At 38.0% G+C, this 16,975-nt stretch overlaps 1 protein-coding gene across 2 annotated transcripts in view; it reads left to right on the top strand.

Moving 5' to 3' along the window:
* The window catches only part of LOC131757746 (SCAN domain-containing protein 3-like), a 721,112-nt gene that overhangs the window by 547,083 nt on the left and 157,054 nt on the right, over nt 1–16,975 (top strand). Inside the window, exon 8 of one of the 2 annotated variants that reach the window (XM_067034715.1) lies at nt 732–945. The exons of the other annotated variant lie outside the window; for it this stretch is intronic. The gene's annotated coding sequence lies outside the window, so the exon portion shown is untranslated. The remainder of the gene's footprint in view (nt 1–731; nt 946–16,975) is intronic. 2 annotated transcript variants of the gene reach the window in all.

A 16,975-nucleotide genomic window follows, 5' to 3' on the forward strand; every position in this document is an offset into this window, starting at 1 on the left:
CAGTGAAACTTCCTAAATAACTAGAAACATAATTAAGATATTTATTTTACATTGATACAGTTTTTTCAAGTAAAGAATGAAGTCAGGAGAATCTATTTTTTTTTTTTTTCTGATAGGGATTGATGAAAGGATAGTAAGAGAGAAATGACTGAAAAGGAAAAATATTCATTCTGCCTAGAAATGTAGGCAAAGTTGCTAAATATAAGCATGGGATTTTTTCTCATTGTAATAATCGTTCATTCATTCAACACATTGATTGAGTACTTACTATAAGTTAGGCCCTATGCCAGACCCAATAGTTTGATAGCAGAAAACCCAGACCAGCAATTTTGCCATAGATAGTAGACTATGTTGAGTAAACTCATCTTCTCTGCTCCCTCAAAATATTCGTCCAGTGTCTCACAGGCTTATAATTGAGGAGTTTATACACTTCAAGAGGAAATGTAGTCCTCCCTGCTTCCCTTTGAGGTGGTACAAGCTTTATATGCTGATTGTGTTACTGACCCAGCAGAGTGGGAGCCACTCACAGCGATAGAACAAGACCAAGTTCAGTACAGAAGCAAAGGAAAGTTTTATTCTTTTTTCAGAGAACGGAGAGGTGTGAGCTCACACTCTAGAGCACACGCTCTCCCTAACAGGCTGCAGCTGTGGGTGGGGCTGCTTTATGTGGACTTAGTGGGAGGGGGCGGAGTTCTCATGGGTCAGGCTCAGCTGTGCTGCTCTCACTCCAGATCGCAGTGCGGATGCAGCGTCTCTGCGCACAGCCTGCCTCCGCCATTTTGAATCTGCACTCGGCCGTGGAGCTGAGGTGTCGCGAGCAGCCATTTCTCTGGAGGAACTCCCGTCTGAAGGGCCAGCCGGGTGCAAGGCCTCTGCATGTGGCATCCTACCAGAAAGTGAAACTAGAGGAAGCACAAAGAAAAAGAGGAAAAAGGAAAAAAAAAGGTTAGAGTTTATCTTATTACCAAGATTCTATTCTTATTTCCCGGGAATTGGTAAATGGGCTTTGCTTGTGACAAATGTGTGTAACAGCCGCTCCAGTTTTTAATAGCATTGGTGAAAAGTAATCTCATTTTTCTCTATTGAACACTATGTTATTAGAAGTTTTTCACCATCAGTCGGCCTGAAGCAATTGCCTCGGGTATGACTCGCCTAACCATACGGCTCCTCCCTGGTCCCAGGGGTATGGAGACCTTGCTGTTTCAAGCCACGTTCCACTGATTTCCAGAGTGTGTTCCAGAAGCACCTCTGCCTCAACTTCCTTTGCTCCTTTTCTGTGGGTTCCCAGGGAGTGTTGGGGTGAAGGATGGAGAAAGGATGGTAGTGGAGACCTTGAACGTTTTAGTCAAACGCAGGATACGTCTTCCAGTGCCATAATGTGTCTTTAGGGCTGAGCAGCAGCATTAAGGGTTTAGGCCTTTTCTACTTCCAACTGTAGCCTTCAAGTCCACTAAATTACCATCATCACCACACCCCACCACCAAATCTTGAATAGATGCCTCTTTTACATAAATATTCAAATATGCTGGATTTGCCTCAGAATGTTAATCACAGTTGAAAGCTAAATATTTCTGTGGCCATCTGATTAATGCATTTTTTTTCATAATCTATAAGCTCAATGAGTCCGGGAAGTGTATCTGTTTGATCACCACTACATCAAATAGCTGGGAAAAATGTTCTCATTTAGGTTCTTTGAATAAACTCTGATGATTAAAACTTTACAGACTATTAACTAGACTGAAAATTTAACAAAGAGGTAATATCATACTTATTTTTCAGTCTCTTACTATCTCTAGTCTAGTATTTTATATAAAATAGGCCCTTAATATATTCAGAATTGAAACAAAGGGACCATGATTAAGTCTCCTGCTTGAGAATTTTTTCAGGGTGTTCTCTATGTGACAGAATCATGGTCACCAGCAGCTCTGGGATCACATTTTTTTTTTTAATAGGTCATGATTTAAAGGGAAAGATAAAGGTTTTCCTTTAGTATCTGTATAAAGTTCCTTATGAAGACTCTAATTTGCACAACTTATGTCATATGATTTTCCCTGAGCCAATTTCTATGGTCAGAAGTGTGAGGTTTTGTGTGTGATACTTAAATGTACACCCAGCAGACTGATGGCAGATGTGCTCTGATTGGGAGCCCAAAGAGTCATATGGAATGAGGAACAGGTAATTCCCAAGGATGTAGAGTTGCTGTTTTAACAGAAAGGAGAAAAATGCAGAACTTCTACCACATACACCACCACCACTACCATCATCAACAACAACAACCAATATTTACTGCAGTGGGTATTGGATATACAGTAAACGGGGAAGTTGAGAGTGTGGTATAGAGAGGTGGAATAGTTCATCAATGATTTATAATCAGATAGGCTCTACTTTATTAGTAAATGAATTAATGTTCTTAATTTACTAGGGAGAAATTCTTTAGGCAGAATTAGTTTCAGTCAAACGTTACAGTTAATGTTTAAAATAAAGACTGCGAAAGCTGTTGTCAGGGCCTGAAGTTGAGAATTTTCCATCATGAGTGGTGATAAGAAGCTTATCTCTGCTTTGATTTCAAAAAGTCATTTCACTTAGGAGTCTCAAGAAATATTGAGCTTCCCTAAAAACATTCCCCTTAAGTGAAACTATTGTGGATTTTTTAAAGGCACTTAAATAAAAGTAGTGGATTTTTTCCTTTGCTAAATGGAATCCTTATACATTATGCATGGCAGTGAATCTAGGTTTAAAGTGATTCTTTTTGGTAGGACTACCCAGGGAATCAGATAAATAAAAACTGAAAGGTTAGTGTTTTGCAAAAACTAAATGAAAGAACAGACATGAAAGTTTGGAATTATGTTTGAAATGATTTTTGAATAGATTCAATATTTGCTTAATTGAGGTTCTCCCTCAGTGAACATGAGGCTCCTCATCTTTTCCCTATTTGCTTCACCTATGTTTTTAAAGAAAATTTAGCTTTCTCTGATCCTCAAAAATCAAGATTTGCTAATCGTTCCAACTACCATTCCATTCCCCACTGCACATGAAAGCTTTTGCTGAAAAGTGAAGTACACTCTTGTCTCCATTTTAATTCATTCAACTCCCTTTTCAAAACTTTGTTTTTTTCTTTTTCTTTTTTTCCCATCTAATCTATCCATAGCTCCTTTGAATAGCGATGTTATGTCTTGGCACTTTTTCAGTCATTCATTTTAGAACTGCTATACTGTCTGATATTCATCACCAACTTACTCATAACTCTAGCCACTTTGGACATTTCATTATGCTGTTATACCTCAGTTCCCAAAGAGATGTGTCCCCAGGTAGCCAGAGTTTATTCTGCATTTATGCTTATTATTGACAACCTCCTTCAGAGAAAATTCAGTGTCTCTCTGTTTCTCTCTACTTTCATTTCCTTTCAGATTCTACATGGCATCATATTCACATCTAATTACCTCTAGTTCAGTGTTTGCATTTCGACACACTAATTAATTCTCTTCTTGCCCCAGAGTTAGCGTTGTTCAAAGGATATCATCATGTGCTTGATTTATGGTGTCAAATTCTGAAATAAAGGGGAATGTATTTGTAGAATGTCTTTATTTTAAAAGTCTTTGCCATTTCTACTGGCTTTTTCAAGGAAAGAACTATAAAGTGAATTTTGGACTATAGCCTCAGTTATGCTAATTGGCTGTGTGATTTGCAGCAAGTTCTCACTCTCTCTCATCTCTGTCTCTCTTTAATTATGAAATAAGGGTAGTAGGTAACTTAAGTAATCTATGAGTTTTCTTGAAGTCCCCAAAGTCAGGATATTTATTCAGGGCAATTAACACTAAGTGTCATAACAAATAACCCCCAAGTTTTAATAGCTTAAGACAATAAAAGTTTATTTCTTGCTCATATCACAGCTTAGTGCAACTCAGGTAGCTCTTCTGGGTGAATCTATTCCAAGTAGCAACTCAGGGATCCAGGAATCTTCTATCTTGTGTCTTTGCTATCCTGTAGGTTCAACTTGGAGGTCTCTGCTGTCATTTAGTCAGCCAATGAGCAGAGAGACTGTAGAGTCTCATGGGATGTTTTGGAGCCAGATCCCCAAATAGCATACATTAATTTGACCACATTCCACAGTCCATTGACCAGAACTCAGTTATATGGTCTTAGACTTAAACTTATTTTAGGGGGAACTAGGAGAAGTGGTCTTTCTGTGTGTCCAAGAAGAAAAAACAAGCTTGGTGAGCTTTTAGCCAATTTCTGCCACACCCTTCAATATGATGAGACTATTAATTTCCTTCTATTTTTCTACCATCCAGTTTCCCATTCTTTCTCTCTATATTTGGTTGATTAATGGTTTTGATCCTCATCATTTTCCTCCCTGAGTTTGTTTTTTTTTTTTTACTTAACACCCTGACCCTGGACTCTGTTGTCACTTCTAAGCTTTGCAAGAGACCGCATTTTATCCCTTTTTTCTATAGAAGAGCCTGCAGATCAGTGTGCAAGGATCCCAGTTTTCCCATTTGCTAGCAACTTGCATGACTCTTCGGAACCTCAGTTTCTTTATCTGTAATAGGCTTACCTGAGAAAAACTAAGTTGTCAGAGATGTAGTATGTGCTCAAAACACTTTTATTTTTTGGTTCCATTGCCTACTGTCCTTGTATATTAGAAAGATTATCTCATCCATTAAGCCTCTGCCCTATTATCTCGGTAAGAAAAATAAAGCTATTATCTTAAATTCTAAAGCCTGTCCTATATACATAAATCAATTTACTCTCCCTTTCTGACCTTCCATTATATAAAAACCTTCCTACTATATAGTCTCTATGTCTGCAATGGTCTAACTTCTCTACTCAGCTAGCTATATTTCGTTTTCTTTTTTTTTTTTTTTTTTTTTTTTTTTTTTTTAAGCAGTACGCGGGCCTCCCACTGTTGTGGCCTCTCGCGTTGCGGAGCGCAGGCTCAGCGGCCGTGGCTCACGGGCCCAGCCGCTCCGCGACGTGTGGGATCTTCGCGGACCGGGGCACGAACCCGCGTCCCCTGCATTGGCAGGCGGACTCTCAACCACTGCGCCACCAGGGAAGCCCAAGCTAGCTATATTTAAAAAATATTTTACTATGAACTTTCTGTATATATAGCCAGGGTTATCTGATTTGTTGGTAAAGTTAGTTAATATTCTTTCTGCTTCAATGTTTACTATTTCATTATCTCTACCATTATCTATTACCATCTCTACCAGTCAGAGGAAATTTTTTCTATGGCTTTGACTAAACCATTGCTTGAATAACAGCAACTATTAGCTAAAGTGAGATTTGGGTTTGTGTCTGAACAGATGAAAATTTCCATGCATAACCATTAAGCATTGTAAAAGGCACCCTAATAGTGAACCATTTCAAGTATGTATTTACAAAAAGATAATTATATCTAAAATTCAGGGCTCTCTATTGAACTGTATGAGATTGGACAAATAACCTCTCTGTGCTCAGTTTTCTCAACTATCAGATATTCAGGTTATTTCCTGTGTCTCTTCTTTACCTAAAATTGATGCTTCATATTTTTTGTGAGAGACTCCTCATATTTTATAAATATCTTTCCAATTATAGCAAAAGATTTTTTTCTTTCTACAAATCATACATACACCTGTGGTAGGCTGAATAGTGTCTTCTGAAAACTTACGTCAACTCAGAATCTCAGAAACTAGGAAGAGGTAGGGAAGGATTTTTCCCTGGAATCTTCAGAAGGAGAATGGCCTTTCTGACAACTTGATCTCAAACTTCTAGCCCCCAAAACTGTGAGAGAATTAATTTCTTTTTTGTTAAGCCACCAGTTTGTAGTACTCTGTTAGGGCAGTCCTAGGAAAATAATACAACCCCTTTCAATTATTTTTAATTGTTGTAATTACTCATTTAACTTGTTCATTTTCACCATAACTGTAAGTTCTCCAAGTGGTGTCTTGTTCAGTAGTATTACTCATAACCTTGTAAGCAGAAGTCCATTAATAGTTATTAAAATGAATGAACGAATAACTCAGTTCATACTGTCCTGGTACCATTATGCTATAAATAACTAAAGTTTTCTAATATAACAGGGAAAAAGCCTATTAATTTCCCCAATCAACACTTATCAAATTTCACCCTTATGAATCATTTTTTCCGAAGTCTTATTTATGCATGAGACAGGAATGAGAGCTTTTCTTTTTCTACTGAAAAAAAATAAAGCCTACCAAGGCTTTATTTCTGTTTGTATTACTGCTACTTTTTTTTTTTTAATTTTAGTTTAGTTTAGTTTACTTTTTATACAGCAGGTTCTTATTAGTTATCTATTTTATACATATTAGTGAATGTGTATCAATCCCAATCCCTCGGTTCATCCCATGCCCCTGCCCCCCCCCCCCCCCCCCGGCTTCCCTCCTTGGTGTCCATACATTTGTTCACTACATCTGTGTCTCTATTTCTGCCTTGCAGACTGGTTCATCTGCTTCTTGAGCATCACATTTTCTTGAATATGAATGCTTGTGTTGCTCTTTTGGTGTCTCCCTCTCTTGTTAAGTCTTCACTGGATTCAGTGCATATGGAAATTATATAACAGGCATATGAAATGGCATCTTGAGAGTCAGATTTTATAAACAACATGGACAGCAGCAGCAAGGAGCATTCGTGCCTACATTTGTTGTGTTTTCAAGGTTTTGCTTTACCTCTGATGACAAAACTTATCCCATCACAATGTTTGTTTCATCCCAGTACAAATCCTCATAGTATTGCCAAAGAAGATATTATGCAATATTAAGATTCCATAACTGTATCATTGCAAGGACAGCTACAGAAAACACTCTGAAATAAATGCCAAATACTATATTGTGTGAGATTGGGGAGTAGTTATGTCCATCTTATTTCCAACAGCTATGTGGTTTCATTGATGAGTATTAAGAATTTAAGTTCTTTGTGGGCTGAGATTTTGTTCTGTTCACTGCTATATCCCTAGAACTTGGAAGATTGCCTGAAACATTTTATATAACCAATGAATATTTTGAATGAAATGTCTCTTTCTTAATTTACCTTGCTGCTGCTAACTCAGTGATCAGATGCTGCTTTATGTGCATTCTATTAGATGACTAAAGCAGGGTTTTGCAACTTGTAGACGTCACGGCAGAGTTTCACTGCCAGGGAGGTTTACCATATTCCCTACACCCCTCAAATTTGGCAATTAACACTACAGCTGGAGCGCTTCTTTTTCTCACTGACTCCAGTGTTTACCTGATCATTATCCCTTCATGCTGAGTGTGTCCTATTACAGAGGTTTGGCCATAGCAACATTTTTCAAGAATAGCTGATTCAAGGACTAGTGTCATCCGTACTGTGATTACAAAAACTAATTAGGTATAGATAAGTACAATTTTTAGAAGTTGTGCATTTTCGTGTGTTATTGTGAAGTATTATTTTCAAGTATCTTTCTTTTGAAAAGAAAAATAAAGGTGTAGAATAGATTAATCTCAATCTCCTTTCTCTTTCTTTCTCTCTCTATTGCTTTTAGAACTATTATCATGACCCACAAACTTAAAGATTTATTAGCACAAAACTATTGCCTCTCCATGAAATAAAACTCTTCTTTCCTCAACTTGAGATTAAAAAGTTTAAGAATAAAAAAAGTTGGAAGGCTTAACACTGTTGTGATTTAGTTTCAAATCAAAGTCCAATGTTGACTTCAGCTCTTTTCCTGTTTGGCCTTCATTTATCTTTATCTGGGCTGAAATATAAAGAGAAGTTTCCACTGCCACCCAGTATGTCAGAATAACTGCACATCCAGACACCTGAACGGAAACCCTGGCTGGGAATTCTTCCAAATCTGGGAGCTGCTTAAGCTTGCTTAAAGAAGAAGCAGAGAAGCAAAAACTTCTAAGCCAAGAGTAATCAGTGGGTTCAGAATAGCAACTTATCTTTCAGGCTTAAGCCAGGGAGCTGCATTCCCAGCAGGCTCTGGTCTTTACTGTTTCATTCCTGCCCGTGCCTGCCACTTGCTTGTTATGTGAGTTTGAACAAGCTTTGTACACTCTGTGTGCCTCAGTTTCCACATGCATAAGATAGAGAACACAGATTGTTGAAAGGAGTAAATGTGTGAATATATGTAAAGCATTTATACAGTAAATGCCTGACAGTAAGCACTAATTAAGTGGTAGCTGTTATTGCAGAGGTGGATGTATTAGGCCATCTTAGCCTGAACTTTAAAACATATTTATATCATATAAATAACTCCCTTTTCTGAGTCTGTGTTCACCAAGCCACCTTCTGATAACTTGGCTTTCCTAGAGGGTATAGCATCCATAGAGAGAAGATTTTTTTAGCTGGCCATAAACATCCATTCCTCTTGAGAGTTTTATTTATCTCTTAAAAAAGTATGGGCTTCCCTGGTAGCGCAGCGGTTGAGAGTCCGCCTGCCGATGCAGGGGACACGGGTTCATGCCCTGGTCTGGGAGGATACCAGATGCCACAGAGCGGCTGGGCCCGTGAGCCATGGCCGCTGAGCCTGCGCATCCGGAGCCTGTGCTCTGCAACGGGAGAGGCCACAACTGTGAGAGGCCCATGTACCACAAAAAAAAAAAAAAAAAAAAAAAAAAAAGTACCAGACACTTCCCTAATTTTATATATTATTAAAATCCTATGAATTAACCTTCTTTTAATAGATTAGAAAATTGAGGGTAATATGGGTAATATAATTCGCTCTAGGTCACTTAAATGTAAGTGACAGAGACTTTGTTGAAACCCAGAATTCTTCCCTTTTTTCCCTACACAGGTGCTCCCTGTGCTGTAGCAAAAGGGCGTCTTGTGTGGTGGTCACCAAGTTCTCTTCTACTATCAGTTGGACTAAAAGTCTAATTGAGGGTAGAAATCTAGGTAAATGAATCCCTTGTATTTTAGTTAGAATAAAGACCCCTCAGCAAAAGTGGATCTAGGTTGCGTCCTCCTTGAGGAATGGAAAATAAATCCATATAAAATTATTCACTTTGAGGAGTCCATAGAAAGCACTTTCCTCTTTTGTTTGTTTTGTTTTGCTTTTTTTTTCTATAGTAGTTCACAGACTTCAGTGTGCATCCAAGTCACCTGGAGGGCTGCAATCAAACACTCATTGCTGGGCTTATCCACTGAGTTCCTGATTCAGGAAACCTGGGCTTCGGCCTGAGGCTTTGCATTTCTAACAAGTTCTCTTGTGATGATGATGTTGCTAGCACTGGCACCACACTTTGACTCTGTCTTAAAATAAGTGGAAAAGTGAGAGAGTGGCATGGACATATATACACTACCAAACGTAAAATAGATAGCTAGTGGGAAGCAGCCGCATAGCACAGGGAGATCAGCTCGGTGCTTTGTGACCACCTAGAGGGGTGGGATAGGGAGGGTGGGAGGGAGGGAGACGCAAGAGGGAAGAGATAAGGGAACATATGTATATGTATAACTGATTCACTTTGTTATAAAGCAGAAACTAACACACCATTGTAAAGCAATTATACTCCAATAAAGATGTTAAAAAAAAAAATCAGTGGAGTCAGTGCTCTTAAACTGTTCATGTGTGAACTCAGTAAAGCTTAGCTGATCTGATATTAATCTTTAACTAAAATCCCTTTTTTCCCTTTGTTAAGTACTTCAGGTCTTATTCATTAACCAAAAAATCCTGATACAAACCAAACAGACCTTGAGTTACCCAAAGCAGAGTTGAAGTCATCCGTGTAATGGCTCACTAGTCTCCGGGGGTGTAACACATGCAACATTTATATACTTTTGGTCTTTCAGATTACATTATTATTAATTCAGTGACTGTGTAAATATTTTTCCCTTTTATTATCTTTAAGAGGACATTTTATACAAGATGCCATATTATTATGACATGTCTGATTAAACAAAGAATGCAAGACAGAAATTGCATACAGGGATTGTTGCATTTTGTTTGCTTGTTTTAGCATTTGATGGAATTCACTTTAAGGGCTTGTCCTGAGTTGCTAATTCTGAAGAGAGTTCTAAGAACAAGTAAAACAATCATGGAAGAAAGTAAGCATTTGGATTTAAAGGGTTGGGGATACTGTAAAATGCTAATCAGCAAATTTTCCTTGGTAAGTCACTATTCCTGTGGCATTTTACTTACATGCAGAATTTGCTGCTCATCATATCGTACTTTACCACTTCATTCCTCCCCACAAGCAATCACAAAGTATTCACAGAAAATGTTGAATGGAAAAAATGAATGAGTTCAGATTATTAATAACAGTAATAATGAGAGAAGCAACCATGTACATGCTTCCCATAGATCAGGCCTGTTCAATGTCCTCATAAGGAGTATCCCACTTAATCATCACAAAATCCCTATAAAGCAGAGTTTCTCAACATCAGCACTAGTAACATTTTAGGCTGGATAATTCCTTGTTGTGTGTTCTGTCCTATGCATTGTACAATGTCTTGTAGGATCCCTGGCCTCTACTGACTAGATGCCAGTAACAACCTCCCAGTTGTAACAACAAAAATTGGCCCAGTTGAGAACCACTGATACATATCAATATATAGGATTATAATATCTCTTTCATAATGTGGCCTTGGAAATTTAATTTGTCCAACTTTCCACAGTTCATTTGTATCAGAACAGGAATTCAAGTCCAGAACCTCAGATTTGTCCATTCTTAATAAGTTGACTAAAATGGGAGACACAAACTTCTGTAGACCAGGATAGGACCAATCAGCTGTGATTAATTTCCTCTAAATGCAACTTTTCTAAATAAATTTTGCCATATTTAGGCTTTAAATTGTATAGTCTATGTTTTGTCTTAATTTTTATTAGACATATTATAAGTCCTTGAATACAGTCCAGCATCCGTTCTTTTGTTATGGAAACAGATGCTTTTGGCTTGTGAGTTAAAATAGCTACTAGTACAAAGCAGGATTCTAACTGGCCTGGATGTATGGGTCCCCAGTCTCTGGTCATCACCTAGGCTAAGGTGGGATTTATGTCTTGGATATGCATTTACTTGGTTGTGTATTTCCTTAGTTGGATCTTAGAATATTGTTCATAGCCTTCTCTCTCCCCTGCTTTTTTATAGCAAGGTCCAAACCTGTGTTTTCTTAAGTGTTTCATCAGACAAATAATATATGTATAAACTTCAGTTGAAATTGGGAAATGTGTATTTTAGATCAACCACATGAGAATGGATAGATGATAGATAGATAGATAGATAGATAGACAGGCAGACAGGTGGACAGATGGAAGTTGGCTGTGTAAAGCATGGAATCTCTATCACTTCTAAGAGTCAGTCAGGGGTTCATGTTCTGGTCCTGAATGAAAAGAACTGGTGATTGTAGTAACTCCTTTGGGAAAGAGGACTGTATACTACTAAGGAAATTGAGAATATATATAGAGATGGATAATATAGGGTCATTTACTACAGAATAGAACAGGTTGAAGAGATACGGAGTTATAAACTATCTAATTAAGGTAATTGTAGATAGGAGAGAGGAAGGGCCCATAATTCATATTTAGACTATAATATAAAGAAAATGGATATGGGCTTCCCTGGTGGCGCAGTGGTTGAGAATCCGCCTGCCGATGCAGGGGTCACGGGTTCGTGCCCTGGTCCGGGAAGATCCCACATGCCGCGGAGCAACTAAGCCCGTGAGCCATGGCCGCTAGGCCTGCGCGTCCGGAGCCTGTGCTCCGCAACGGGAGAGGCCACAGCAGTGAGAGGCCCGCATACCACAAAAAAAAAAAAAGAAAAAAAAAAAAAAAAGAAAATGGATATGCGTTATCAGCACAATACACAAAGTCACATGTTTGACTTACTGCAATAGATCCCATAAGATTTGCTGGGATTAAGTTACTCATAAAGTGTATTCATATGCTTTTATATACTTAGGAAAATATTGTTAAAGGTTTAGTACCTACATGAGGAAAAATAAAAACCTCATTAAAGGATATAAAACAAATATCTCAACAAATGGAAAGACAAATCAGGTTTTTGGGATACACTATAATAGAAAATGTTTATGCTTCTAAAACAAATGTGGGCTTAATTTAATATCAATCAGAATCCCAACTGGGAATTTTTGGAAATGTAAAAAAAAAAAAAAAAGCCTTAACATTTATATAACAGAATGGGTTTTATAGATCTCTCTCTCTCTCTCAATCTCTCTCTCACCCACACATACATAATAATAGTAAGAGACAGCGTAACTGTAGAAAAACCTGTAAAACAGATATTCAATTATTATTTTATCAGCATGACATAGAAGAAAAAGGGAGTCTAGAAATTGATTGTAGTATATAATAGAAGATTTTATATTTGACAAAGGTAGTATTTCATTTCACAGGGAAAACATGGATCATTAATAATTAACCCTGGCACAATCAGCTATCCATTTGCATCTTACACCATGTACGAAAAACAAATTTCAGATGGATTGAAGATTTATTCATAAAAAGTTTAAAAAAGAAGTTTTGCAAACATCTAGGAGACTAGTAGTACGTGTACATGTACAATAGCTAGTAGCAAGTATAACTTTCTTAAATAAGACTGAAAAGCCAGAAGCTCTAAGAGATAAGGTATATAAATTTGTAGCAAAAGATAACACAGACAAAATATCAATCAAAAGATGCATAATAGGTTTCGAAAGAAAAATACGTATACTGGAGAATACTGACAGAGTGTTGTTTCTGTAGTACACATAGGACCCTGAAAATTTGTCAGAATGAGAATAGTAGCTCAATAATAAGAGTCAATTCACAGAGATCATTTTCAAGAGATCAAGTATATGAAAATGATGCTCAAACTGATTGTTAACTTTCTATGCAAAAATAGTGAAGAGACATCACATTATAGCTTTGAGCCTGACAGTAATTTGAAAGGGTGATAACTTGACTGGCAAGTGTAAAACCAAAAGTATTAAAGACATTTTGGAATGCAATGTCCATTAAAATTAAAAATGCATTTACCTCTAACACAGAAACCCCTCTTCTTGCTAGTCCAGCCATAAAACAAAGTACCAGTAGGAGGCATATTTATTGCAGTGTGTTGAGTAGCCAAATACTAAATAAAAAGCAATGGCTCTTCAATAGGGGAATGACTGAAAATATGGTAAATACATATCACAATTTTGTAGCTGTTAAAAAAGAATGAATTAAAGCTGTACCAATGTATAATTGATTTGGAGTGATTTCTGTGGTTTTTTTGTTTAGTAAGAATAGAAAGATACAGAAAAGTGGGTATTGAACAATCTTTTTGAGTATACAATTACATGATAACTAAATTCTTCATTTGTATATGTGTGTGAGTCTTTGCATGGGTGTATACATATACATGCTTGCCTATTGTCATAAAAATTGGAAAAAAACATACATTCAATAGTGAAAATTTGGTTTAACAGGGCAGAGAGGAAGGTAGGAAAGTGGGAGTGAGGAGGGCTGAACATTAAAATAAAAGAAAATAAAGAAGTGAAAAATGTAAAAATCCAATAAAAATGAATGTACGTTTGATTCCCACTTCAATTTATACAATATTTTAAATGTGAATTAAAGTTAAGTACATTGAAATTATTTGGAATTACTCTAATTTGATTCTTAGTTTTTTTTTCCAGACTTTAACAAGAAACAGTTTCCTAAGATTTCAAAAAATATATGTAATTCATATTTCCTGTAGAAAAAAATAAAAATTACAGTTAAGCAAAAAGAAAAAAATATCCTAGTCCTTCCAGCTTGAGGCTTTGTCTGTTTGACTGTCTTCCCATCCCTTACCCAGAGCTCTGCTCACTGGTTTCTGTCTTCTCTCCCCAGTCTAGCTTAGGTACCACCTCCGAGTAACTGTCCTGTATTGGCCCGCCTCTGTCAACTTCTACATCTCTGTCCTTTGGACAAGTTGCATACCCAACCTGAAACAGACATATCCCAGCCCCAAACTAGAACAGTTCACAAAAACAGCATCTGATCCTGGGGAATTCTACAAATTCCAAAACCTGACCTTTAACAACATATCCTCAGTGAATGTTCTGATAGAGGTTATGACAGAAATAAAAGCATAAGAAACATAGTTCCAGGCTTCCCTGGTGGCGCAGTGGTTGAGAGTCCGCCTGCCGATGCAGGGGACACGGGTTCGTGCCCCGGTCTGGGAAGATCCCACATGCCGCAGAGCGGCTGGGCCCGTGAGCCATGGCCGCTGAGCCTGCGCGTCCGGAGCCTGTGCTCCGCAACGGGAGAGGCCACAGCAGTGAGAGGCCCATGTACCGCAAAAAAAAAAAAAGGAAAGAAACATAGTTCCTTCCCAAAAGAAGCTTAGAAATTCATGGAGGAGCTGACTTTACATTTATTAAAATTAAATAGGTTTGTTTCAGCCCTTAACCCAATATGATTGTTTAAATTAATTGTAGGTTGGAGAGTTAAGGAGAAAGTTTATTCGAAAGAGCCCATTACACCAGGTAGAGGGAAGACAAAGATATGAAGATAAAGTACACAAGGACCCAGCACGTATAGCATTTGCCTCATTTCTGGTGCTTGGGCCTGTCTCAGTCCTATATAACTCAACAGGAAAGAAGGGCCAAGGCTGAGCTAGTAAAGTAATAAAAATGGACATTTCTAATCATGATCTAAAATGATACACAACTGAGGCTTCATGGCTAGGGGCATAGTTTACCTTTAGCTAATTTAAAGGAGACTCCTGCCTGTAGAAGAAGCCAACCTATTGTCTCCAAACAATCAATTTTTGATCTGGACATGTTTCTACAATAAACCTCATGGTTGGATCTTTTTCAAAAAGTACCCTACTTCTTACTGGGTTGGGATGGGAGTATTAAACAGAAGTAGTTTTATTCAGATGCCCAGGCCAACCCATGGTTGATAGAGATGCCTGAGGAGGCCTGGGCCTTGGAGACCCAACTGGAAAGTGAAGGTCATACTTGCAAAGGTGAAACATTCTGATGCCCAACTGACAGGGTAAAAACACTTAAATGACAGAGAGTTAGGAGCATGTGAGAATTATCAGAAAATCTTTGGAGAGCTCTGGGCTCTGCTCTGGCTCCTAAGTAAGTAACCTTATCTGTCATTGCCTGTGTCACTGTAGTAGCTGTTGAGTGGAGAGGGTTGCTTCTAAAAGCATGACTGAAAAATTTTAAGTCGGGGATACACACACAAGCCTGTATGCTGTCTTTGTCTTTTGCTCATACGTTTGTTCTTTGTTTTCCTATTATTGCCCTTCTAACATTTTTCTCAAGGTAAATTGTGCTCCAAACTATTTTTTTGTCCTTAGCACTCACCCAAAACTCTCTTTTTCAGTCTTTCTGTATCTCAACCTGTCTTTTAACTAAGCCTGTCCAATAGAACAGGCCACAAGGTTGCCACTGGGTAAGCCACAGTGATTTTTAGCTTCAAGAATTTTATCATAAATCAGAGCAGAAAAACAGAAGATTATAAAAAGAACGAGCATAGAGGAATTGCAAAGATCTCAGAATCTTACTGTGTTCTTATAGTCATCATCTTTTTCTCACTGTTCCAAACTTCCATATATAGTGATAACTGGAAATCCCTTGGGACTTGGAGTCTTTAATGTTATTTCTGAACTGGAATCACAAATCACCTCTTTTCATCATCCTAACTCCCATCCTACCCCCACCACTAGGCTAGATGCCTGTGTGGTTCTCTTTCTTCACATAGGCCCCTGTTACCAGCAAGTAGGTTCAAGTCCAATCTCAGCAGAACAGAGGTAGAAACTCTCATTTCCTTTTCCCTCCAGGTTATCCTACTCTGTACCGCCCCCCTTCCCCCCCATGCTGTAAGTGCATTTCTGTAAATTTCTAGTCAGTATATCACCTCTCACCACACTTCTACTCTCAGACCTTTGTGTTTGTGGTTGATAGTAAATATTCCCATTTCAATCAATTAAGAAAAGTTAGGTGCTAAACAGTATACTTAAGAAGAAAGTTATATAATCTTTATCATTGTAGAATTAAAAACCTTGAAAGACCAGAATAATGGGTAGAAAAATCATTGCAAACAGTAAACCCATTCATTCATTTATTCATTCACCTAGTTTAAGACTGTCAAGTACACAGGATATAAGTAAGGCTTTGGAAACTTTTAGGACAAAGTGTTAGTGTTAAATCAGGAACTATTTTGTTAATTATATACACCAAGTTGTGTTCAACTGAAATCTGGAAGGGTCACAGATGAACAAATTCTAAGAAATCTTGAGGAGAGCATCTAAGGTTTCTGCTTGAAGTAAGCCCATTATAATTTATTAAAGTGCTCTGCCAAGCCTGTAGCTTTATCCTAGGATTCTTATTTATGTACAGAGACATAATAATTTTTAAGAGTTTTTGAAATATTATTTTATTATGCTGGACATTATAGCCTGAATTTCTATAGCATGAAACAATAAGGGCCTTGAGCAAATGGCCATTTGCTCAGTAATTGCACCCGTCCACCCCACTTCCAGAACTGGGCTGTGCAGTTCCTTAATTTGGAGGTATTTTGATAGAGCATTTGTTCTTATTCTACATAAGAAAGGTACACAGTGACGGGGGAGGAGGCTCTGCTGTCCTAGAGAAGGTGAAGTAGTAGTATTTGAGCCTAATGATTTTAACAACATTCAGTTGAGATAGAAAGTAATGGGTTACAGGATTAGTTAAAACCTGTGGTGGTTTAAAACATGTCCACGAATTATTTGACCCTCTTCCCACTGAGAGATGGGAACTATGTCCCCTCCCCTTGACTCTGACAAGATATGTCTCTGTTTGGACCTGTAGAGTAAGGCATAATTAGTGCAATGTGTCTTCTGCAGCTAGGTAAGAGAAGGCCACACGGCTTCCATCTGGTTTTCTTGAAATACTCTGTGTTGGAAATCTGAGCTGCTATGTAAGAAATCCTCCAACCCTGAGGCTGCCATGCTTTAAGGAAAGGAAACTCAGGCCACATGAAGATGCCCTGTGTAGGTATGTCAGTCACCAGCCCCCAATGAGGTCCCAGCTGACAGCTGGCATCAGCAGC

This window comes from Kogia breviceps, chromosome 5 (genome assembly GCF_026419965.1).
Source record: "Kogia breviceps isolate mKogBre1 chromosome 5, mKogBre1 haplotype 1, whole genome shotgun sequence".
In the NCBI taxonomy this organism is placed as follows: Eukaryota; Metazoa; Chordata; class Mammalia; order Artiodactyla; family Physeteridae; genus Kogia; species Kogia breviceps.